We start from the raw sequence: 26,683 nt of genomic DNA on the forward strand, positions 1-26,683 counted from the left end.
GCCTCTGCCTTCGGCCCAGGTCATGATCCCATGGTCCTGGGATGGAGCCCTGCATCGGGCTCTCTGCTCCCCCCACCCCGCCACCTACTTGTGATCTGTCAAATAAATAAAATCTTTTTTTAAAATATTAAAAATTTAAAAATAAGAATTGAGAATAAGTAGATTTTAAGCTCCCTTTTTATTCATTAGTCTGTCACCATCTCTAACCCCTCTACCACTACCTCCTCCATCCAAGTCACCACCTTACTTGGCTGAACTGAAAAAATCTCCAGATCGATGGTCGCACTACCATCTTGCCTTCCTGCAAACTGTTCCCTCCACAGGATCCAGGGAAGCTTTATACAGAGTTCAATTCAGAACCCCCCCCCCAAAAAAACTCTGAAGCTTCTAATGTCTTCCCATTGGATAAAATTATAAATCTTCACCATGGCCTTCAAAGCTTCACTTCATTCAACCTGACCTCATTTGTTACAGCTGTCCTGGCTCAGGCTGCTCTGGGCACCAAGGGGGTGGGTGCCCAGTCCTTCCCTGTGAGGGACTGACACTCCTGCTATAGAACCTTTGCACAGGAGGTTCCCTCTGCCCGGATGCTTTTCCCTGAGATGCTGGCAAGACTCATTCTTCCACTTCATGAAGGTCTTTGCTAAAAGGTGCCCTCATCTGGGAGGCTGTCCCTGATCATTCTTTCTAAATTAGCAGACCATCACCATCCAGCACCTTCATTCTCTCTTCCCTTCCTCAGCTGAATCTAATCACTGAGCTGAATCCAGTATATAGTATCTTTATACGTGCATTTGCTCACATCTCTCCCCTCAACCCAACCGAAAATAGCTCCCGGGGCACAACCGCTCCATCTACTGATGGAATGAGCCTCAGGCTCCTTCCTTCTCAGTTGGAGAGAATACTCACCCACACAGGATTTTGGCTAATCATGATTGTTTCTTCATTAAAGGATAGCAAGTAAGGCCAGGCATTACTTGTAATGTATAAACATAGCAAGTAATGCCAGGCTGCTACACACCTTCTCCGCCTGATCTCCCGGAATCTCCACAACGACCCCAATAAGAGTGTCACGATCATAATCTCCCACTCTACAGGGGAGGAAACTGAGGCTCAGAAGGGGAAAGTCACAGCCCACGGGAAGTTATGGAGGGCACAGTCAACAGCCCCGAGTTGCCTCCTGAGTTAACTGGAGTAAAGTACGAGCGAGCACCCTGGAAGCACCGAGCTCTCTCTAAAGGGAAGGCACTGCTATTTCCACGAACGCTCCCCCAGGGCTCCGCGCAGGTTGTGGTAAAGGCCCCCGGAGCCGGATGTGCGCCTGGATTGATGATCTGAGTGAGCAGCACCGCGTCACCATGCGCAGGCGGGCCGGGCAGGTGGAAAGGGGCCTTTTCCTCACCAGGGACTTTCTTAAACAGAGTTTGGAAAAGGTGTTTGCTAAGACCGTTTTCTGATCAGATAACAATTTGACACGAATTCTTCTATTTTCAGCTGGCACCGAACCCGGTCCCGGCGTTATCACCCGCAGGTTATCTGTGTCTCCTGGAAGGAACTCCGGGTAAGGTACAGGAAAAAGGTGGGGGTATTGTTGGGGCTTCCTGCTGGCCGGCTCACTGGCCTATTGTTGCATTTATTTTTTTACACTATCACATCACAATTATTTTGGCAACATCCTTTTTCCACCCTGGACCCAATGCAATATTTATTGAACTCTGCAAACTGCGTCAGTACACAGTGCTTTCCGTATTGCTTTACCCATGTTCTTTGGGGCATTTTTTAAAGTTTATTAGAATACTGTGTTTAATGCCACGTGATCAGCCAAACCTCCAAGCTCGAAATATATGTTTTCGAGCTTGGAGCCAGTAGAACCTGGCTCATCCTCTACATTATAATAATAATAACAGCATAGCATTTCTTGAGATTATAATGGGCCAGGCCATTTCATTAAAATACTGCTTCCTCCATGACTGTTTAATATATTTCCCATTTTACAGATGACAAAAGTGAGTTAAGAAGAGGGGTTCAGTTGCACTCTCAGTAAGTCACAGGTGTGTGGTCTGGTCTTTGGAAGCCCTCCTGCAGACTCTGCTCTAGAGATGAGAGGAATGAGTCGTCCTTGATACATCTTGCCACTTCAATTTGTGATCAACTGAGTTCCCTGAGTAAGGGCTCTGTGGAGCAAGGATCCCATTTCTGTTTGTCAAAACTGGTAGCATCCCTGCATGATTCATCTGGGTGCCCATTAATAGGAGCCTGCTAACTGCATTTTGAAAGCCATAAGCAATATGGCAATACTGAAGCTGCCACAATGCCTCATTCCTATTTTCCCTCTCCTAATTATTTCTATTTGATTACAAGGGTGACCCTTCACAATGGAATCAACATGGTGAGAAAACATTCTTTTTTCAGTAGGTCATGTCACTTTTTTCCCCCAACACTGTCACTTTGGATTCTTTAACTGTACTGGGACCTGAGTCACTGACTCAGAGACTACAGAGAAGGTGTAGAGGTGGGAGTGGCCATCTCTGTTTCATTCAAAATAGGAACCTGAGGCCCAAAGGGGAGGTTGTCTTTGTCTAGGCCACACAGTCACTTGGTGGCAGAAGAGTTACTCAAAAAAAAAAAAAAAAGCACGAGAGGGAGAGAGAGAGTAGCGTTTGTGGGAAACTTCTTATGTGATGACATATTTCATAACGAAATAATAATGATAGCAATAATAAAAAATAATATCTGATATATATTGAGCTTTTATAATTTGTCAGGCATGATGCAAAATGCTTTACAAAATTTTTTTTAAAAATAATCTTCTCCAACTTTGAGACAAGTACTATTATTATTCCTGTTTGACAGAGGATGAAACCTCTCAGAGAGGTAACCTGGTCATAGAGATAGGATGCAAAGCCCCAGCCCTCTCTGACCGGATGGCCCTTGTTTTACTACGAGAATGCACATAGAATGTCACTCTCCAATGCCTTTACCTAGCTGAAACGGATCTTCCTAACTATGGATTTGTGCTGAGACAAACACTGAGAAAGATAGGTGGGTTTCAGTAGCCTGGAAAGTAATATTATCTGCCAGCCCCACAGGCACGTTCCTTTACCTATACTTACCTGTAACATTAGATACTGATGGGAGTTTAAAAAAAAAAAATGTGTTATAAAAGCACTTCCAGACCAATTCAAAGCCTTAATCACTTAGGTATAGGGATACCCTGCCACAAAGAAAACAAAGTAGTGCTCTTGTATAAACAGATGTGTAACCCTCTCAGTTCAATAAGTAACATGGAGACCCAAAGGTGTCTATTTAATTAATCCACCTCTTCTCAAAAAAAAGAAGAGCCTGCCCAGTCATCTATGAATATAGGATGCCAACAGGGTGCAAGTGGTCTGTTTTTAAATATCCGTGCCTATATAAATAGGGCCCAAATGTTGCCACCCATCAGCTGCGTGACTCCAGACAACTCACACATCTCTAATCCCCATTTTGTCCGTCTGTAAAAGTACAGGTGGACTGAACAAAACTAGTGGTCTTTCCCATCCACGGAGCCCAAGGAGCTCTGTGGCTCCTTGACAAAGTGTTCTAAGATGATCTCATTCAAATAGCACTTGTTTCATGACCAGCCTATTCAATGAGAGACTCAATAATGCTGAAGCAATGTTGGCAGTGGTCCACATCTGTGGACTAAGTCACAGTTGGTGAATTTATTTCATATTTAGCAATATACTAATCTCAGCAACACTGTGGTTCTTTACCACATGGATCCATATCTACCCAGTGAAAAACTGAAGACCCCAGAGGTGTAACTATGGCTCCAAAAAGAAAAATCAATCAATCAATCAATCAGTCTAAAATAATTTGCCAAAAAGGAAGGCATTACTCCTGAAACAAAGATTCTGGAGCTTAAAGATAATTGGCATGGCGGGGGGGGGGGGGGTGGTGGGAGGTTGGGGTACCAGGTGGTGGGTATTATAGAGGGCACGGATTGCATGGAGCACTGGGTGTGGTGAAAAAATAATGAATACTGTTATGCTGAAAATAAATAAATCAATTTAATTTAAAAAAAAAAAAAGGTAATTGGCATATTAACTAAAACTACTCCTCCCAAGTAGTTTACTTCATTAGGTATGAAGAACTTCCCCCCATGCTTGAAAATAAGTCTATAATTATTAAAAATAATCATTGGAGAGTTCAGACCAATTTTTGTCTCAGCACTGGAGTCTTTCTAGTATCTTCTTATATCTATAGATAAGGAAACGCAAGAACAGACTCATTAAGCTGAGGAAAAGACGTTAAAAAAAAGATTGTGGGGATTGTGCCGTTCAGTCCTAATCCAGCCAGTTTTGCTCAAGTCACAGTAGCTCAAGGTTCTCAACCATGGTACCACTGATATTTTGGGCTGGATAATTCTTGGCTGTAGAAGACTATCTTGTACCTTGTCTGATAGTTAGCAGCATCCCTGACATCTGCCCATTAGATGTCAGTAGCTCTCCCCTCTCTGGTTTTGATAAGCAAAACTATCTCCAGATACTGAAAAGCGTTGGGGGGGGGGCAAAATCCCCCCAGGGGAAAGCCAGTGCTACCGAAGTTCAAAGAAGGACAAGATGTATAATAAGTCTCCAGCTCCCCTGGGCTGAGGTGTGACTCAAGTATCCTCGTTCCTTCCCAGGTGACTCCATTCGCTTCCAACTTTCTCATCAATTCCAGCCCTCTTTCTAATCGTAGCAATATCATGCTGAACCCCTGCTTTAAAAAAAAAAAAAAAAGACTTTATTTATATATTTGTCAGAGAGAGAGAGCACAAGCAGGAGGAGCAGCAAGCAAGGGGAGAAACAGGCTCCCTGCTGAGCAAGGAGCCAGGTGCAGGACTCAATCCCAGGACCCTGGGATCATGACCTGAACTGAACTGAAGAAGGATGCTTAACCGACTGAGCCTCCCAAGTGTCCCTGAACCCTTGCTTTAAAACTAGCAAGCTTTTCCCTCACTGACTACAAAATCTCAGCAGACAGCCTTGTGTGACCTCCAGTCATGATTTTAGACCCTGCCCTGATACTTCCACTACACAGCAACTGCACACATTCCCCAGACACACTCTGCATGGCCACTCCTTCTTTGCACATACTGTTCCCTCTGCCCACAATGCTGTTCCTGTCCTCCCAGAAAGATCCTGAGTGATTCATCCTCCTGAACCCATGCACCTTCTGTGAACATTCCACAGGTGCTCAAGAGCTATTAGAATTGAACTGATTGGAATTGACTTCTTTTCAGTTGCCCCAGCCCCCAACCTCAGTCAAAGCTACCCAACCAGCACAGACCTCAGTTACCCCATCTGTAAGATGGGCACTATGATGCCTTCCTCACTAGGTTTTTATGAGAAATAAAGAACATTAAGTGGCTGCCACATAATAAGTTTTCAACAAAAAGTTCTTTTATCTTGCTGTTCTTACCAATCCATGAAAATTGTTTTACAAGAATGGGCTCACTTTCTTGGCTACAAGATCTTCACGCATTTGGAATACAGAAATAGAACTAAAAGTCTCCCTCTTTTGAATCCTGAGTAATATTCCGCTTTTTCCATTTTTGGTTTTTGGAGTTTTCCCCTAAATATTCGGAGACAGGAATACAAGTTTGATACCAGTGTAACTATAGAAACAGTCCTATCTGTGGGACTCAAAAAGCCCTCCAGCTCTGGCCCTGGGTGAGTTCTCTCTAAACAGTGCTATCTGCAACCCACACTGTTTGCAACCGTCAGTAGTTTTCAAAAGGCTTCCAGTTTCCCACGGGAATATAAGGAAATTGGAATTATTAAACCAAACGATAAGAGAAACAGGAACAATGCCACAGCCCTCCGCCCCTGAAGTCCAGCGAATTTGAAGTTCTTTGTGTAACGCTTATAAGGATGCCAAGCCCTGCAGAGATTGGTCACCAGGAAAAGGAAGAGGATACTGAGGGTCACAGCTACTTGAGGAAAGGAATCATCCATCACCAACACTTCCCGGGCAGTCTGCACATTTCCAGTCACAGAGGGCACCAGATCCGGCTGGCCAAGGACAGAGGAAAAAAACAACCTTGGCTTTGCTTTATTAGTTAAGTGAACAGACTCCTTAAGAGTATTGATGTATTGACTAATGATTCTGACATCCAGCGTGCTGAGAGCGTACATGTTTAAAGGGCAAGAGTTACAAATCAACAAGTTATTAATTTAATTCCTCTTTGAAAAGATGCCAAAGGTAGAGAAAGCAGAACAGGAGGAGCATTTATTATGTTGACTTCAATACAACTTCACCCCTACCTTCTTAGCTTGTGAATTTTAAACATGAGGGTGTTGAAAGCATAGACTGGGGAAGCTTCTTCAAATGCGGGTTCCTGGGCTCACACTCAGCTCTTCTGCCTCAGTAGATCTTGGTTTGGGCCCAGGAAAGTGCGTTCTTACCAGTCACCTCCCACACCAATTAACTGTGATGTGGGCAGGCAGCAACCCACTTTGAGAAACACAGCACCAGAGCCTATAATTGTTCTCTCTTACTCGACAGCTGTTCCCAGAATACATCTTTCCATCTTGCATGGAGCTGGGGTGGTGGCCCGAGCTCTGTCCAGTGTGGGGAGAACCAATCTGGACCACTTCTCAGCCTGGCTGGAAGACCTCCTGCACCATCCACACACCATCTGTGGTTGTTGGCAGGTTGGATGTAGAGGACCCCAGGGGAGCTCTGAGCAGAGGAGGCAGCATAGGTACTGCCGGAAGAGGTCACCAAATGAGGAAGTAGAGCAGAGTCCCATCCGTCCTTCCCTAGGCCCACGCTGGACTGGGGCGAGGGGTGGGGGAGGGCAAGAAATAACAACCTTATTTTATTAAGCCACAGAGATTCTGGAGTTTTTCTTAACATGGTTCATCAAGCCTGACAAATACACATTACTTTTCTTCTACAATTTTATTAGATCTTCATTCTAAAGATCCAAGGTAAATGTTTTAAGGGCAAAACTGGTAAACACAGGAAAATCCGACCTGATTCGTCACATCAAAATCCAGTCCTCCCCTCAGATATGAGAATGCAACTGCCTTAAAATTGAATAGGTCTCTTGGACTTTCTTTGTACATCACAGTTTACACCTTAGATCTCTACCGACCTTGGCGCCAAACTAATACAGTAAGTGTTAGACTTCAGGGAAATGCAAAGACTAAAGACTGGGGTAGGTAGTTATCCCCAGGGAAATATCGGCCCCTCTGGGGCACCAGGAATACAAAGGAATCAGCCACAAAGCTAGGAACTAGGGAGCCATAGCCATCCTCTAGGAAGGAGCCCATGTGTATGCTTCATTTGGCCATTCTGAGGCCCCTTTGAGCTCCACAAACAGGTATTCAGAATCTGCTGCCCTCAGCCCCATGGCAGGAGGCCTCTGCCTTCTTAACTGTATGACTATGTCTGATGTTTCCGATGTTTCCGATGTTTCGAGGCTCAGGACTCTCCATAACCCCACTGGAGATTCATATGGGGAGTCTTCACAAGCCAGCCCCAGTGATAGTGAGAATACTACATGGCGGCCCCCAAAAGTGGGACCATTTTCCATCTGGTAAATGTGCTCACCTGTGAAGCCAACCCTTCAGGTGGAGGAGGAAACATCTCCAGCTCCTCCCTTTCTCCTTAAACAAGTCAGCCTCACCTCAGCAGAGCGGCTAAGTTAGAATACACTATTCAGGACTCCACCACCTGGCTGTCTCCGGTCACTGCCAGGTCACCCCCAAACTGGGAAGGATCCAGTTTGACTTTGGAAAAGAGAAGAGAAGAAGGGTCATTCATCCCAGAGAGCTCAGGGACAGAATCTTCCACGCACACTTCCAGCCACCATGGTCTTCTGACTACCCCATGGACATTCCAAACTCATTCCCACCTTCAAGGCTTACTTCTCTTTCTGCCTAGAATGTTCTTCCCCCGGACCTTCACGGGGTTCATGCCTCTGCCTCCTTGCAGGTGGCCTCTCCTTCACTGTTCCCTCAGGGAGACTTCCTTTCATCGCCATTTCTAGGTCTGTTGCTTCCACCCCAGTCACTCTCTAACGCCTTGTCTCATTTTATTTTCCTTCGAAAGCTTTATCGCCACATGTAAGTATAATAATTGTTGTTCTAGCCTAACAGGATATCTACAGAGGACTGGATGATAAGACCTGGAGAAAAGGAAGGTGATTGTGCGGAGTTGTTGTGTTTTGTTTTGTTTTTTTCTTCTAAATGCCGTGTAAAAACAACCAATACCCAAAAAAGGCCTCAATATGGAAAGTACACGTGATACAAGGCTAATGAAAAATGTGGGTTACAAAGCAACACTCTCACTTTCAACTACACTAGAAATGATGAGGATAAAATAGATAAATAGATTTAGGTGATGCAATAATAAATAATAATAAGTTCCTTATTTTTTGAAATTCTTTATAGTACTGTACATTACTATATTAATTTTGAGAATGCATAAGTACATAATTATATAAATCAATTAAATCCAATAAATAAATCAAAGACTATTATAACATCCCTAAGATATAGGGGCTATCTACTCTCACACCCTCATTAGCCAGATAAAGAAACTGAGCCTCAAGGGAAAGTGAATTGTCCAAGGTCACACTGAAGGTTAGTCAATGAAGAGAGAATAAAAAGCAGAACCTGGATGCCAGGCCCAAATGCTTTTCCCACCTCATTATGTTTCATAGTCAGTCAAACAAAGGAGTCTTTTGAGAAGGGACACATCCTTCCAAAGTATGAAGACCAAAGTAGTCATAACCATGCACATGCAGAATGTAACGCAGAAATATTTCATATGCACATAGGGCACTCACTTCTTGCCTGAGACTTTCACCTTGCTGCTCTTCTTCAGCCCAACCACTTAACCTCTTTGAGGTTCTTTTTCCTCTTCTGGGACAATAATGATGATCATCATGATGATGATGAGGGTGGTGGTGATGACATTGGCAATGATGATGATATTAAGAAGGAGGATAATGTTGATGATGTCACTGGTGGTGATGACTGGCCCTGCCCTTAGTCAGGCACCATGCTGAGTGTCTTGGTGCTTCATAAAGATCACTTCATTTAATTTGCATGCCACTATGAGGTGGGCCTGGCTATCATTACTGTTATTACTATCCCCTTCTATAAGGTGAGGAACTGAGGCCTATAGAAGTTAATTAATTTCCACAAAGATTCTCAAGTAGTAAAATGATTAAAATTATAAGTTAATCTCAGGCAAGCCAGCTACAAAAGTGGAATTCTAGTACACATACTGCAAAAATCCTAACAAATGTTTTGCAAATGCCTGAAGTTTCTGGAAAAAATAGATCATGCTATGCCGACCCTTCCAAAATGGAGGGAGCAATATTGGCCAAGTTTCTTCAGAGTGGGGACTTGTTATGGACCCCAAAACTCATGTGTTGAAACCTTAATGCCCCAGTGTGATAGCATTTGGTGACAGGGCCTTTGGGAGGTGATTAGGTCAAGAAAATTGAGCCTCTCTGATGGGATTGGTGTCCTCAGAAGAAGTGAAGTAGACTAGAGCTTGCTCTCTCAGCCACGTGAAGACACAGCAGGAAGGCAGCTGCCTGCAAGCCAAGAAGTATGTCTCACCAGACACCACATCTGCCAGCACCTTGATCTTGGACTTCACAGCCTTCAGAATTGTAAGAAATAAGTATTTGTTGTTTAAGCCACCTGGTCTATGCTATTTTTGTTATAGCAGCCCAAACTCACTAAGACAGAGGTTGTTCTAAAGAAAAAACGAAATCATAGGTAGGGTGGGGCTTCTGAAACTACCAGGCTCTATAAACACGATGTAACAGCATTAATTCATCTATTCTAGTAACTTCCCAATATAGTTACTGTTACTACCACTTTTCATTTAAAAATGAGAAAACTGACTCATGGCCCAATAACTTAGCCAAGGAATGGTTAGCCTGGGATGCAAATGCAACGGTCTCATCCTGTGGCCTGAAATCTTAACCACTGCATTAAGAGTATTTCTCATAATCACAATTATTGTTGGAGCAGGAAGTTGCTAGGTCACAAGGATACAGTTCATGTGCTTCATCTCTTGCGTTGGGAGTTGGCCATATGTAGATATTCACTCTCCCGGAATACCTTTGATTATCCTCCATCCTAACAACCTAAAGAACACCCAGCTGTTGTCAGTTCCTCATTTGGAAGCGGTCTAGAAGAACAATGTGGAGACCCGAGAGCAGAATTCAGTAAGTTCCATGAGTCGGTTTCCCCTCCTGCAGCCCTTCCTCAGCCAAACATCTCAGTCTCTGGGGACCTGCTCATTCAGGGTGACAGTGACATGAGCTGATGTGAGTGGGTACCCAAGCTGAATGCTAGCCAGCAACAACATTTAAAATGAATAGGGCTGCTCTCCATTGAGCCCAAATGCTTCACTGGAAAAAGCAAGTCACCGTATTTTTTGCAAGACAGCTGCAAAAATAGGCCACCGAATTCAGACGCAAGTAGGAGATGCAGAAGAGGCAGGGGATTCACAGTGTTTGGGGAAAAAACAGAACCATATTAATATGGCTGAAATGCAGAAAAAAACCAGGAGTCTCCACATAGACAGTTGAAGAGGTAGCAGGACCCACTGAATTCATTGTAGGAAAAGGCCTCAAATTCTTTTTGATTCAGAGATTGTTAGAATTGGAAGGAATCATGAGGAGAGAGAATAAAAAGCAGAACCTGAACTCCAGACCCAAATGCTTTTCCCACTGCATTATGTTTCATAGTCAATGAAGGAGTCCACTTCCTCATTTTACATGTAAGGAAAGTGATGGCCGGGAAGGTAAGTGACTCCTTCAAAGTCACTTCGCTGTTTAAGGGCTCCTCATCTATGTAGAGGGCATGGTGTGTGAGTGAAGGGTGGCCACACCTGGAGGATATGGAGCCCTGTGGGTCACTCCCACTTCCCAAAAAATGACCCCTTCCCCAGGTGCAAATTTCCTTTCTGATCTGGCCCCATTATTTCTACAACCGACCTTCCTATTCATGTCCACTCTGTGCCCACAGCCCCAACCTCCTGGCTTTCCTTTAACCTGTCAAACCTGCTGCTGCCTGAGGGCCTTTGCACATACCTCTTCCTCTGCCTGGAATGCTCTTTCCTCAAATACCCACATGTCTCACTCTGCAGTGTGTGGGTGCCAGCTCAAATCTGGTCCCCTATTGTCAAATATTCAGAAATTTTGTGAAATAGTTGTTAATTTATAGTTAAATGTTACCATATTAAAAACAAAGGTAGAATGCCTGGGTGGCTCAGTGGGTTAAGCCTCTGTCTTCAGCTCAGGTCATGATCTGGGGATCCTGGAACGGAGCCCTACGTATAGCTCCCTGCTCAGAGGGGAGTCTGCCCCTCCTTCTCCTTCTGCCACTCCCCCTCTACTCGTGCTCACTCTCTCTCTTTCTCAGATAAATAAATAAAATCTTTTTTAAAAATTAAAGAAAACCAAAGGTAATAAATGCTCAGTGCTTCCTAATTACTTTGCTGCAACTCACTGTTACCTGTGCCCTTGAGATTACTTATACGTATTGTATCAATGTGGTGAGACTACAGCTCCATGTTCAAGACCTGGTGTGGGTAGCTTAAAACTGGCCATAGTGGACATATTTCCACCACAGAAACTGGCACATCTGACAAACCAGGGCTTGCTTTTTTTTTTTTTTTTATTAGACTTACAAAAAGAATGGATAAAAATGCTAGTAATGTATGTAGATTAAGCATAAAAGTGTGTTGTGCTGATACCCTTTACATTGTGACTAGCACAACATCTGAGGACATGTTCTTCCAGTATTGAAAACTCTTGTCCTGTTCAGAAGAGCAATAACTCATGACACTGATGAATGGGTGAAATTCAGATAGTCATCTCTGTTGTTTCGCTTTTGCTTATTCATTAAGGTAAAAGAAAATATCAGCCAACATTCACATCAGAACTACTCTTGTCGGGGGCGCCTGGGTGGCTCAGTGGGTTAAGCCGCTGCCTTCGTCTCAGGTCATGATCTCAGGGTCCTGGAATCAAGTCCCACATTGGGCTCTCTGCTCAGGAGGGAGCCTGCTTCCCTCTCTCTCTCTGCCTGCCTCTCTGCTTACTTGTGATCTCTGTTAAATAAATAAATAAAATCTTTAAAAAAAAAAAAACTACTCTTGTCAATTAAAATTTTAGTTTGGCTGTGATTACAAAGAGTTCAGAGAAAAATCAACAAACGAGTTTTAGGAATTAACTGGCCATATAAAATTCATAATAAAGAATATTGTGTATTTTATTATTTTATGTAAACTGTGAACTTTATGTCTATCAGTAAAGTTCATTTAAAAAAAAAAAAACATATATTTATAACATGTTTGTTTTTTAGAGAACCCATACAACTGTGGTCTCTTGCATTTTATCTGGCTCTCTCCTTAACAACATCGGCTCGAAGAAGTCTTCTCAGACCATATTAGTGGGGTCCATCATGGCTTTCTATCCCCTGAGTCCACTTTACTTTCCTTCATAGTATTTTATCACTACTTAATGCTATGTTACCGGTTTGTTATCTGGTTCCTCCACTGAATTGTAAGTTCTAAAATGGCAAAAAATGAAATAAAAATAAAAATAATTTCATTTGGTTACTACTTATTTTCCCCCTGTGCTGAGAATAGATGCCTGGTACTTAGAAGACATCTTAATAAATACTTTTGAAAAAATGAATGAGTACAACTGGCCTTCTCAGATTCTCAGGTAAATTCATGGCATTGTTTGTTATAAGTCAATGTTGGCAGGAGTCTAGAACCCTCTCATAGTGTTACACTCAAGAGGAACATCTGCAAGTAACCTAGAAATCAGTACGAGAAGGGAAGAAAAAATAAAGAAAAGGAAAAGATCTTACAGCTTCTGGTCAGTGTTGTGTAACTAACCTCTGACTATTACATAACTTTCAGGATTGTTTAGTAAAAGATGACCAGATCTATAAGTAAGCTGTTTATAACATCTGTAAACAAAGCAGGGAAGCCACCACACTTGAACCAAGACCAGCCACATCCACTGCGGGATGGCTTTCCTGCTTCTCAGGCCATATTCTAAGAGCCCACTGACAATCCAATGGCCAGGAAAAGCAATCAGGTAAGAGAAATGCTATTGTCCAATAAGGCATCAGACAAGTCAAGAGACCAGACATCAAGAATGTTGTGAAGTAAGATGGCATGTGCGCCCACACAGTGTCTCCATGGTCCTGGACTTGCTAAGCCTCCACAAACAGTGAGCCTAGCAATGAGAGGACCTAGAGTCATGAGCTAATTAGTTCCCAATATTGGGAAACAGGAGAGCGATCTCACAGGAGAGAATGAGCTGGTTCCCTACAAGCTCAGAAAAGGACCTGTGATTGAAAGCAATGAAAAAAATGACTTGAGTTAATTTCTTATATTCCTTCTAACAATTGGAACTTTCACACAATAGGAAATATTGTCTGTTCACCTGAAGATTTTCTGACAAAACGTCCTCTTTGTCTCTATGCTTTCTACGCTTTTAACCTTATGCCTTAGAAAAAAGAAATAAATAAGTAAACAAAAAAATAAATTACTTGAATTCTAAAAAAAGTTTTCTGGAACAAATAACATTTTAAGATTTTATATTTTTAGCCTGTTCTTAGTCTTAAAACTATGTCCTAAGGAAACAGCAGTGGTGGCAGATAGCTTTTTTCATGATTTTCCTGAGGTATAATATACAAACTATAACATTCATGTGTTTTTATTCTTAGTGAATATACCAAGTTTTAAGGTCATCGCCACAAACCTTTTCAGCACATTTTCCTTGTGCCCACTGCAGGAACTCCTGTTCCCACCCCATGTCCACTCACATAATTACACAATATGTGTTTGGGGTCTTTTGTGACAGACTTTTTTATTTAGCACGATATTTTTGAGGTTCATTCATTCTGTAACGTGTATTCGACTTCATTCCTTTTAATGGCTTAAGAGTATTCCAGTGAGAGAAACCTGGGTGGCTCAGTTGGTTAAGCATCTGCCTAAAGCTCAGGTCACGACCCCAGGGTTCTGGGATCAAGTCCCACATCAGGGTCCTTGCTCAGTGGGGAGCCTGCTTCTCCCTCTGCCTGCCCTCTGCTCCTCCTGCCTGTGCTATTTTTCTCTCTGACAAATAAATAAAATCTTTGAAAAAGAGGTATTCCACTGAATGGATATACCACATTTTGTTTATTCACTCAGCAGTCAACAAATATATGGATCGTTTCTGCTTTTTAACTGTTACAAACAATAAATAGCATTCTTTTGAAATATCTTCAACTCTCCACATAAATTAGACAGAGTTGTACAATACCAAGAACCCATGGAAAACACCTATAACAAAATTGGAAGAAGACAAATAGGTGTTTATCATATGTACTATTGAACTACATAGACTGCAAAGTATGCAGATCTTAAAGTCCAGTCTTATACCATATTAGTGAAAAAAAATGTTTAGGATATATTTTCAGGTTAGAAAGTAGGCTAGAAAATAAGTGCAGTAAAACCATTTATATCTGTATATGACTTCATTAATTCTAAGGATGCACATATTTTCCAATATCAATGGCTCTGGGCTCTGAATTTTCAGTGCTTGTTTCCCAATAAGAGTTCAATTTACCATCTCCATCAAGCCCTTGTTGTCATTGTACATGTGCAGATATTAAAAACAGAAGTATCAGAATTTGCAGAACAGGTGTAAATGACTTAGAAGAAAATGCAAGACAAAAATGGATCCCTCCTTAACCTCTCAGAATTGATGTTTCAAAGTAAGAGTCGTGCATCCAACGTGATTAGCTACATTCCTGAAAGCTGAATTCAAAAGTAGGCAAGCTCTGAAAATAAATAAATTAATTAAAAAAAAAAAGTAGGCAAGCTCTACATAATGCAAAGCATGCTCAGAGTCCAGCCCTAATTTTTTTTAATGTGTTATTTTGAAGAGTGCTGCCTCATCAACATGTTTGATGGCACAGAGATTATTCTACATGGGAAGTCATGGATAGCTATGAGTCAAAGAACAATTCTGAAAAGTTAGACCCTGAATATGAAGCGTCTTTGAAACTCCAAGCCTATTTATATTCCTGTTTCTGTATGCACAAGACTGGTGAAAGATTTAAAAAAAAAAAAAAAGGCCAAAGGCTCGAAGAGTTTTTCAAAAAATCTTAAATTCTATGTAATAGGAAAAGGTGAGATGAATCCCCAAACACAAGCAAGTGGGACAGATCACCAACAGCTCCAAGACATTCATGTTATCAGAGTCTGGACAGGAAGGAGCAGGACTCTATGGCTCATTTGATGGAACAGAAAATAAGTGAACCAAAAATAGCCAACAGGTATTCGCTGGAAAGTGAGGCAGGCCAATTTGAAAATAGCAGCTGAAACTGGGAGGAAAAACACCAGAGAGTTAATATCAAAAGCTATTCACTGATTCTACACAAGGAGCGGTTGTGGCTAGGACAGGACTTCCAGGCTGCTGCAAAATTCTGATCTTGGTCATAGCCAGATAAGCTCATCCTAACTCCTTAAGCTATACGAAATTAACTGATTGATTTAAAAATAAATTTTTGGAAATTACCATGGTTACTTGATGAAAAGCAGATTCTGTGTCCTACTACTCCAGATCTACAGTATCAGAGAGCTTGAGAGTGGTGCCAAGGAATACTTAAGACATGTCAAGTTTATGTGGGCGGGCGGGGGGGGGATTTATGATTGATTCTACTCAAAATTATTTTTAAAAATCAACCGCCTTTTAGAGTGAATCATAAGTTTAGTCAGTACCAACATTTCTTCCAATTTTATAAAAGGAAATTTTGTCCAATAAAAAAGCGTCTATCTAGAGCCATCTCCCGATCCAGACTCACAGAGAGGGAGGCCTAACTGTTTCTGGGCGATGACTCAGAGCGTTCAACCAGAAGGGCCAGGAAGCCCTGCAGAGTGGAGAGACATCCTGTTACGTAAGCCATGGCCAAGGACAGGCCCTCCCCAGGGAAGACCATCACAGCTAGTCTAACTTTGGGGGGCAGAAGGAGGTTGCTTGCTTGTGACGCAGCACACACACTAGTAAGGCATCGTCCATATAGGGAGCTTTAGAATCTAGAAAGTACCCCCGTATGCTCCTCCTCCTCCCATTCTGAATTTGAGATACTGAGAACCTTTGGTAGTGGGTAAAGGATGAATTATAGGAGGAAAATGAGGGAGTGAGGGAGGCTAGATGCATAGAAATGGAGGTCTGGGGCCCTGACCCGACTTTTGCCCCCAGTTCTGCCATCGTCCTATTGGGCTTTTCTACAGCCAACTCCAAGCCACAAGTTCATCTTGCATTGCATGTTTTGGTTTAGATAAATTGAGTACGAAGACAGAAATTTTTAAGTACCCTATGTGCAACCATTTCTTAAACATTTAGTATTCTGGGTCTATTTCTTTCTCTGAAACAACTACCGAGTTGATTGATAATTTATGCAAGGATGATGTTCTGCTGCATTTAAATCTAGGGGTAAGCACCTCTGCCCTAATGCCGCCTCTAATTTTCCCAGCCTCGCTTTCCTTGAAGGAGTCAATGCTTGATAGATACAAAAGAGTAAGAGCAGCTAAAGCCTGAAGTAGAAAAGATAAAGAGCTGCTAAGGTCATTCGAATGTATCCATATGCACCTGTTCTATATAGTATTTTTCTCTACTAATAGACGATCAAATGTAAATCCTAATGTACACTCCATTTTACATGCAATATGGGTTAGTTACTGTTGCTATGGAAACCTTCACTTTTGCATTTACTGATTTTAATTCTGTGACATTTGCTGACTTTAGTACAATGTAAAGTTTATAAATATAACATAAAGGTTTGTAGAGAGTTTTTTTAAAGTATTCAATTTGCATAGAGAATTCCATCACAAATCTCTAGGTACATTAGGGAGAAGGCATTAAACTGATGCCAACTAACAGTAATAAGCAAACAACAGGCTCTTTCCAGAAATAACTATTTCCATTGATCCTCAAATATCTCCTTCCACTAACCAAACGCCCCATCCATTGTATAAGCCTTCCAACCGCTGATTCAGTGATAATTTCCTAGTGTACATTTGGAAAGTAATTTTATTTATTCAAAATTTATTCAATTTATTTATTCAAACTTCTTACCTCATTTTAGCTTTAACATTCATCTGGTGAGAGGGACAACCAGACAGGGTTTGAGGAAAGAAATGACCTCATTTTAGGGACAACAGTGGACCCTTGAAAAACACAGGTTTGCACACCTCAGAGCTTCTTATGCATGGATTATTTTCAATAAATACAGTACAGTACTGCAAATGTATTTTCTCTTCCTTATGATCTTCTTAATAACATTTTCTTTTCTCTAGCTTACTTCATTTTAAGAATACTGCATGGAGCGCCTGGGTGACTTAGTCGGTTAAGCATCCAACTCTTGATTTTGGCTCAAGTAAGGATCTCAGGGTTCCGAGATTGAGCCCCCCGTGAGGTTCCATGATGGGTATGGCGCCTGTTTGAGATTCTCTCTCTCCCTCTCCCACTTTCTCCTCCTTACCCCATGCATGCTCGCTCACACTCTCTCTTTCTCGCTCTCAAAAAAGAAAACTGTGCATAATACATATACCATACAAAATACATTAATCAACTGTTTATGTTATTCATAAGGCTTCTAGTCAACAGCAGGCAATGAGCAGTTAAGTTTTGGGGGAGTCAAAATTTACACATGGATTTTCAATTGCACGGGGCTCAGTGCCCCTAACCTCCATCTGGTTGAAGAGTCACCTATACTTCCAATCCAGGGCAAACAATCTTTTGACTTTCAACTGGATCTTCAAGGGGCTCATTGAACATACCATCCTCTTCTCCTTCTTATTCCGAGTCGGAGTCATCCTCGCATCCTAGCACAATTTCCGTATGTGGAATAAATGCATACTCTCTAAGTGTCCCTACATTTTTCTAATTCCTTAATTATTGTCACTTAACAGACGTAGAAACTGAGACCCGGAATCATTACGCAAAGATATCAAAAGTCATCTAGCAACTGACTGGGAAAATAAATGCATTGATAAGATCTGTCGAACTTACATGCATTCATGATGCTCACCCAACACTTCTGAGGCATTCCCACAGGGATGGGTGAAAATCTACCTCTCTGTTACAGAGCCACAGAGAAATGAATGATTTTGTTAGTCTCCCCAGGGAAAGCCTGGATTCAGATAGCCACACACATACATATTTAGATATAAAAGAGAGCAGGTACAAGACGCATTTTAAGTGGTTCCATCAAAGTCTGTGCATGCAATAAAAGGAACAAATTTAACCAATATTTATTGAGTTTCTATATTGTGTCAGACACTGCTTGGCAATCTTAGGGTAGTGAAGTGTCTATAGTTGTTCCTGAAGAAGGAAAGGATGAAAGAAAACTGTAATGCCATACTTAAGGCTTATAACGGAAAGGAAGACAGGCCAACAAAATGGCAAATGGGTTTAAGAGAATCACAAGAGCTTTTCAAAGATAAGAGGCACTTGAAAGAAAACAGGACCACTAATCACCAGGAAGAAATAGGGAAATAATGAGACTCAAAAATGGGAAAGAGAATGAACTCAATCAATCTTTACTTTTAAAAAAATGCAAAGAATGTTGAACAAACTGGTAAGTAATGAAGATATTGTGAATGTAGAAAGTAATCAAAAGTAAGATGGGCATGGAGGTTGGGAAGTGCACCATGCAGGGGAGGTAGATAAGGCTACAAAGGAGCGTGGCAGAGGCGATGAACACAAATAATGCTGGTACAGCTATTTCAAGTGGATTCTGAGAAGCCGGTAGAGTAGAAAGCATTAAACCATACACCAAGGTGGGGCTTGAGGACACAGGTACATGCTGTTGACAAGAATGGATAGAGATGAAACCTGAGAAGAGTCCCTATTCTTACCCCAGCCTAGACACCTCTTCTACTAAACACCATCCATAGCAAATCCATCACACCAAGCACTGTCCCATCCATGCTCTTCTGTTCCCTCTCCAGGTGACCCAGTGCACTATCACCTGCTTCTGGGAAAACTATAATATCTTTCTCTAACTTGTCTTCTTGCATCTGCTATTAAATCCTTCCAAAACATTCTCCGCTCAGCAGCCTGAGTAATGTTTCCAAAATGCCTTTCCAATGTTGTACCCTTTTTGAAATCCCCACCAAAAAAGTACACTTCCCATTGCTCTAAGCATGATTTTTTTTTTTTTTAAAGCCAAAATCCTGGGGCACCTGGGTGGCTCATTGGATTAAAGTCTCTGCCTTCGGCTCAGGTCATGATCCCAGGGTCCTGGGATTGAGCGCTGCATCGGGCTCCCTGCTCAGCGGGGAACCTGCTTCCTCCTTTCTCTGCCTGCCTCTCTGCCTGCTTGTGATCTCTGTCTGTCAAATTAAAAAAAAAAAAAGCCAAAATCCTGCACATGGTCTAATCACAGTCGAACATGATGTATCTTTAGCTTCAGATTACATCTTACATCTCCTCCTTGCACTTTGCACTCCAGACAGCCTGGTCCTTGGCTACCACAGGACCTTAGCACTTGCTGTTCCTCATTTAAAATGTCAACTTGGTGCTCTAAATCCCATTTTTCTAATGAAATTTCATTTGTTCTTTAAATCTCAGCTAAAACTTCACTTCCTTAAAGACAACTTTCCTGACTACTACTCCTACCAGCATAGATCAGGTTTCTCTATGGTATGCTCTACAGAAACATGCTTGATTTCTTTAGTGCATTTATCCCACTGTGTTATATGGTACACATTTTATCCATTATAGCTGTATATTAATTAGTATGATTATTTGCTCCCTAACTTGGTTGTAAGTGTCCCAAAAGAAAGGTCCATGCCTGTTTTTATGTACCACTGTTTGCTAAACACCCAGCCACTACTCAACATACGTACACTGGATGAGAGAAGGAATGAGATTTCAATGGATCTGCTCAATACGTCATGGTTCCCATTTTTGCAAAGTCAAGTCTAAAATCCTCAGCAAAGCTTTCAAGGTCCTCTAATACCACACTGTCTTATAGCTGAGAAGACAGAAACAGCAGAGAAAAGTGTGATGGTTAATTCTACATGTTAACTTGACCAGGTACTGGAATGCCAGATTATCTGATAAACATGATTTCTGGGTGTGCCTGTGAGGTGTTTCCAGAAAAGACTGGCATTTCAGTTAGTAAACTGAGTAAAGCAGATGCTTTCCCAGTGTGAGTGCATATCATCCAATTGGTTGAGAGCCTGAATAGAACAAAAAGGCAGAGGAAGCTCAGATAAACTGCTGACTCATTGAGCTAGAATATGGATCATCTTCTGCCCTCGGTGCTCCTGGTTCTCAGGCCTTCAGACCCCAGCTGGAATCTACGCTATTGGCCCTCCAGTTCTCACGCCTTCAAACCACACCACCAGCTTTTCTGAATCCCCAGTTTGCAGATGACAGATCTTGGGAGTTCTCAGCCTCCATAATCACATGAACCAATGCCTTCCAATAATAAATGTCTTCCTAGATAGAAACATAAGAAGCAAATTCAACAAGTCTGTGAAGCCGCATTCGCACTGCATGCTGTGGACATGGAGCCCAAGCATGCGATGGATGAGACCAGTACCTCTTTCAGACATGCAACTCCCTTCACACCTGCAGAGACTTCCCCGAGCAGAGGTCAGCTAAACTTGGCCTATTCCTCCCCCACACCTGTTTGCTTGGTGCATCCTAAGTGTTTGGTCCTTCCTGCTGGAATTCCCTTCTTCTTCCTCCAACAAATCCAAATCCTATAATTCCTTACAGAACCAATTCAATGCCAACCTTCTCCATGACACATAGCCCAAACACTTTACTGTAGTTACGGTATTATAAGGCCAGAAGACAATTTAACACTTCTTTAAAATTCTTCATGTGTCCAATCAATATTTAGTGAATATCAGTCAGATTCCAGGTCCTGTATTAGATTCTGGATGATTCAGTTAAATAAAAACAGACCTTCTTGTACAGTTGGGCAGTTTCCACACTGCAAAAAGACAACTGGCAAAGAGAATAGGAAGACGAGGCTAAAATCCAAAACATTTCACAAAGTCCTTCAGGGCTAGTGTCCAGGAAAACCAAATAAATTTTCCCTTTGTACAGAAGGGCCATAGGCTCACCTAGAGGGAGCACCTTTTACTAACTCACATAAACATGTCCTACAAGCTGCTGTGCCTAGAAAGACAGACATGCTTATGCTGTGGGGAGCTTATAGTTACTTGTGTTTAAAATTCTGAGCCTGCGACTTCTCTCATATGCTTCCTTCTGTCTAGAGCATTTCTTCTGCACTTGGCCCTGCGTTCTGTATTGTTGATACAAAGATGAGTCTGGTGTGGTCCCTGACCTCAAGAAGGCCACTGTGATGTGATATTCACAGTGACAGGACACTCACAGTGGATTCTCAGTGTACACATACTGGCTCCCACTTAGGAATGGAAGACAGAATCATCAACCAATGAAAAATACTCCTTCTGTTGTGACCAAGGGCCTATGTAACTTCTCTGGGCCTCAGTTTCTTCATCTATAAAGTGGGGCACTGTCTGAGAGTCAATAGAATTGAAGAGTGAAGATTAACTCTGGTCCTGGATGCAGCCACGTTCAAGCCACAGTGGGATTCCTGCTCGCTGCGATACCCTGTGCTAATTACTAAACCTCTTACAGCCTCTGCACCCTCATCAGAAGAATGGTGGTAATAACACTCCCTAGTACTACTATTATGATTACCTAATAATACTACCAATACTACCATTGGTGCACAGCTTAGTTGAGACAATGTTGTCTCATAGCACTTAGTTATGAGACTGGCGTGCAGCAAAAACTTAATAAATGTTCACTACGATTTTCATATGGTCCTGCTTTTGAATTCTGAGACCCTGCTTCATTCTCATTAAGTCTTTGCCTTCAGTTTTAGATTCCTAAACATTCAAGGCTCTGCATGATCTGTTTCTTCCTCAGTTTTTCTCAGTATTGTCTAGCTAGATACCATAGTTGGAGGAAGGGGATTTTTTTTTTTTTTTAAGATTCACTAAGTAACAACCTAGAAGTTCCATAAAAATTACTATAATCCACACTTTTGTAAGGAGGAAATTTTCTACCCTACACATTGAACAATTTCTCGGCTAAAGAAAAACAAAAGGATTGTTTTTGCTGTATCTTGGCTGGTAAGTAGGCTTAGAGAGGTTGCCTTTTTTCTTTCTCTCCCTGATCTGAGGTTTCGATTATAATAGGGTAAGGGCCTCCTTGCAACCATCACATTAATGCTGCAGCCATCACTTCAATGTTGCATGACTTTATCTCTCTGGGTTTGGATATTTTAGCAGCTTAATACCTCTAAAGATCATCAGATATGCAGCATCGTCAAAAAGGTAGGCGTGCCGTAGGTTTACCACATATCATAAGCAACTTAGAGTATGAATGTGCACATGTATGTGTGCATGTGTATGTGTGCACACTTGCATGTATGTGTGTGTGTGTGTGTGTGCGCACACGCACGTGACAATACTCATTTCTGCTGGGAAGACCTCCATCCTCACTGCCCTCAACAGCCCAGTCTTGCCGATCAGGACCCTGGACCGCTTTCACCGTAAGTAGATGTTTAGTTGGCTGTCTTCCCCACTAGGCTATGAGCATCCTGAGGGCAAGGCTTGCTTGTCATCCTCCTTCATCAAAAACATAATTAAAAAAAAACTCAGTAAGTTATTGAGGGATGATGCAATCTCACCATAGACACTCCAGGGTGCCACAGTAAATGCTACTTCTTTAGGGGTTTTGAAATCAAAGCCGTCATAAAAATAACAGCATTCTTTCGTCTCTCCTTTTTCCCCTGCCTCCATTTAAAAAAAAAAAAATCACAGGAAATATAGAATTAGGACTGAAGATCCCTCCCTACCCATTCTCTCCCAACCCCCCCGCTCCCATTATACCAGGAGTATCTGGTATCCATCCCTTCAAGGAGGTCTCTGGAGACCTGGTAATACTATATATATGGTTAGGCTCCTTGGAAATACGATGGAGTAAATTAAGGCAGAGATTTCAGCTTCTAACTATAAATGTCTTGACATATTTTCCTTACAGACAAACGCCTGGAAATATAATAAACTGTATTTTAATGTTTATTTGTCCCAAATACAGCATTTTTTTCAATAGACAAATGCAAAGTTTTGAGTCCAGAAAAAAACAGGTTTAAATCACCATCCCAGCAAGCAGTTTTTAAAATAGTACACACAAGTGATCATTTCAAAGCAGTTTAATGCACTTAGCCAACAGGCATTAACAGTCTTTTCAGAATAACCTAACACCTTAAGCTTATTTTCTAGTCTTGGTTCAGATGAATTTTAACCTTTCTTAAAAAAAAAAAAAAAAAAAAAAAAACTGACAGTACAGAGCACCCACTGATCTCTGTAATTTTAGTACATCCTGCATTTGCATTTTAAGGTTCGTCTATGGTGCCCGGAAAAAACAATCCTGGACCTTCTTTCATGTGCAGGTTTCAAGACAATGGCGCACAGAGCATTTGGAGAAGTGTGGTTCTCCAGCTCCAGCAAGTTCCTGTGGAAAAGCAAGAGGCTGTGACTCAGCAAGTTCCCCTCACCAAGGAGGGTGGGAGAAAAGGAACGGGAGGCTTGACACAGAGTCAATAACACACTATTTACCTTGATTTTATTTTTAATGGGGTAGATTAAAAAACAGACGCAAATAGTCCATGTGATCAGAGACTCTGGGGCCAACAAGAGAACTTTGCCGTACACATCTCATCTACGCCAGAGCTGTCGGGGGAGGGTAGAGGCTCAGGAAGAAGAAAAGATTTATCCCGGGCCAGAGGCTCAAGCTTAGCATCGAAAGTGGTTTTGAGAAGAGCACAGGAAACCTACCCCTAAATTGAACCAACTGTGAGGGCCTGTGACGTCACACGAAGCACCCCATAGGGAAAGAAGGAGTCGCTACCAAATACCACCCTAGCCTTGGCTAATTTACCTCCATGGTCCCATTCAGTGTTCAAGATGCACCTGATGTTTTTGGCTACTCTCGGTCTGCCCCCTTGGAAACTGAGTCTCAGAGACTCACCTTACATGTCCTGGATAGGGTAGGATTTCAACTCTCTCCCCACTCTGCTTTTTCACTCGACTCACTATATCACTATGGGGTCCTTGTGCCCGGCTGGCTACCATGTAAGGAGGTTTTTCACAGAAGGCATAGCCCATCACTTCCAGTTTCCCAATCCTGGCAAAGGCAGGAGGAAATTCAGGGCTGGAGAACCTGGGGGCCCATCCTTTAAAAATGACTGCAGAAAGTTTCATGAACTATCTCGTGGACCTCACGGGTGAACAAATAAAGTGTCCCTGGGCAAGTTACATAACCCTGGCTTATGGTAATTTTGCATCTTAAAAAAAAAAAAAAAAAAAAAAGAAGCCATGAAAATCCATCCTTTGCTTCAGACACACTAAGCTAAAAATAGCTCAGTCAGCCAGTAACTGTGTGTAATTTTTCCTTTGTGCATCTCCCCATTCACTGATTCCTTTCTCTCAACAGACAAATATGCTCCAAGACAGACTGCTAGTCCCCCCTCCACAAAGTGACCAGAGTGATCTTGCCCAAAAGCAGATCCAATTATTTCATACACATACACACACACACACACACACACACACACACACACCACCCAGGCAAAAATCTACCTTTATCAGTTCCCTTTGTTCAATACAGTGGAAGCTAAATGTTGATTTAATCCCTACCATGTATGAGGAGCTCATCTAAGCCCTTAAAGGCCTTATCTCATTAAATTCTCCCAAAACAATCCTGTGAGGAGAGGACTACCGTTGTATCACTTTCCAAATGAGGAAACCAAGGCACAGAGAAATGAAACAGTCATGTCAGGGCCCTGTTTGTACTGACCATGTTAAGTCCATTTGGATAGTCTCTGAAAGGTGAAGACCAAAGCTCCTGGCTTGGATTACCAAAGCCTCCACCGTCTGTCCCCCACTTCCTCTCCAGGCTTATCTCCTACCATTTTCACCAACCCCACCTGACACATATATATGAATACTGAACATACTTCCAGACCCTCAGCCTTAGCCATGCCAAAATCCTCACCCTTCCTCAAACAGAGTATCACCTTACAAAGCTCAGTTTCTTTGCATGTGCCATTCCTTCCACCAAAAACCTCCTTCCCACCATCCTTCTTGGATTGGCAAATCCCCCCTCATCCCTGAAGACCCTCCTTCCTACAAATCCTTACTATGTTCTAAGTTCCTTCACCACAAGGATGCCACCCTCTTCATCTCTAGACCAGTAAGCCCACATAAGACAAAGCTCAAATCCACTAAACAGAGAAGCCATGATAGTAATGGGTAACCCTTACAGGGGATGGGCACTATGCTAACCACTTTATAAGAATGATCCCACTCAGTCCTCATAAAAACCCAAAGCCATAGTTTCTATCATCATTCCTGCAGTACCCAGGAGGGCAACCGAGACACGGAGGGGTAAATTAATTCACTCAAGCTTGTAGAAACGGTAAGAAAAATACGTCTGCATGACTCCAGAAGTTAGTCATTTAATGTTAGTGCTGTGGTAGGGGACAATATTGCATACCACAATACTGTAATAGAAGCATATGTGTATGAAGCTTATCTATAAAATGCATATTAAAGTGCGTATTAAAACAGTGATAACTCAGAATCTGGTTACAAAATGGCTACCTCTGTGAAAGTTACCTTTAAAAAAAGACCACTATTGGCCACAGAGAATGTAAATTGTCACGAAGGATACAAACATGTATAAGATAGTGCCTGACCCCAAGGATCTCTTCGATCCAGTGGAGAAAATAAGATAACATTGCATACAACTCATGACATAGCTCACTGTTTGAGATTTCACTTTTCTCCTTGAATCGAATATATGTCCCTCAAACAGCATCATAAATTAACTTGCTATATCCCAACCTACTGATTCTAGATCAACACTAACTCTTAACATTAATTCAAGCTCCTTCTTTCCAGTATAAATTGTGCAAAATCTTTTGATTTATGGACCTTGCACAAGGTTGCATGCCAACTGTCTCTTGACTCAGAAATAATACAAGAGAAAGAAAAACAGGGGGGATAAAAGATCTCTCCTCAAATGGGAGGGGAAATCCTAAAAAGGAGACAGAGATCCCTGGGTAAATGTTTCTGCCTGTTATTAAATGCTAATGGTAATCATCGTAACAGTCACCATACCTAAATCCTTAGCACCAGCATCCCATCTTACCGGGAGCCAAGCTTGGTTATTAAAAATACTAATTCTTTGGGTTTAAATCATGGTACAAAGGAGCCAGATAATTTTTTAAATATTTATATCATGTTAATTTTTAAAACATAAGCATAAGTGTAAAGAATTCAGGCAACTCAAAATATATTTTTAAGAGGCTTAAGAGCATAGTGAAACAGTCATAATTTTCAAGAGTTAGATTCAAAAGGGAGCTCAATATGCTCCTAGGCATGATTGATGTATATGCTTGTGTGTATTACATGTATCTATTAATACATTAACAGCAATTTTTTGCATAGCAGAATTAGAGAAAATTTGTATTGACCTCTTTGCATATTGTTGTATTTTATAAATACCCTATATTGATAATGTACCATGTTTTTAAAATCAGAAAAA

The 26,683-nt window shown here is 41.8% G+C and overlaps 1 protein-coding gene and 1 long non-coding RNA gene across 11 annotated transcripts in view; both read right to left on the bottom strand.

Annotated features, from left to right (window-relative positions):
• LDB2 (LIM domain binding 2) overlaps positions 1 to 26,683 on the bottom strand; it is a 375,718-nt gene that overhangs the window by 336,541 nt on the left and 12,494 nt on the right. The window lies entirely within an intron of this gene.
• On the bottom strand, positions 528 to 26,674 carry LOC116584914. The gene is made up of 4 exons (XR_004283379.1): positions 21,160 to 26,674; positions 19,593 to 19,598; positions 1,018 to 1,024; positions 528 to 538 (listed from the first exon to the last, which is right to left on the bottom strand). It is a non-coding gene; the product is annotated as an uncharacterized LOC116584914 (long non-coding RNA).

The sequence above is a fragment of the Mustela erminea genome, chromosome 2, assembly GCF_009829155.1.
Source record: "Mustela erminea isolate mMusErm1 chromosome 2, mMusErm1.Pri, whole genome shotgun sequence".
NCBI classification, from domain to species: Eukaryota; Metazoa; Chordata; class Mammalia; order Carnivora; family Mustelidae; genus Mustela; species Mustela erminea.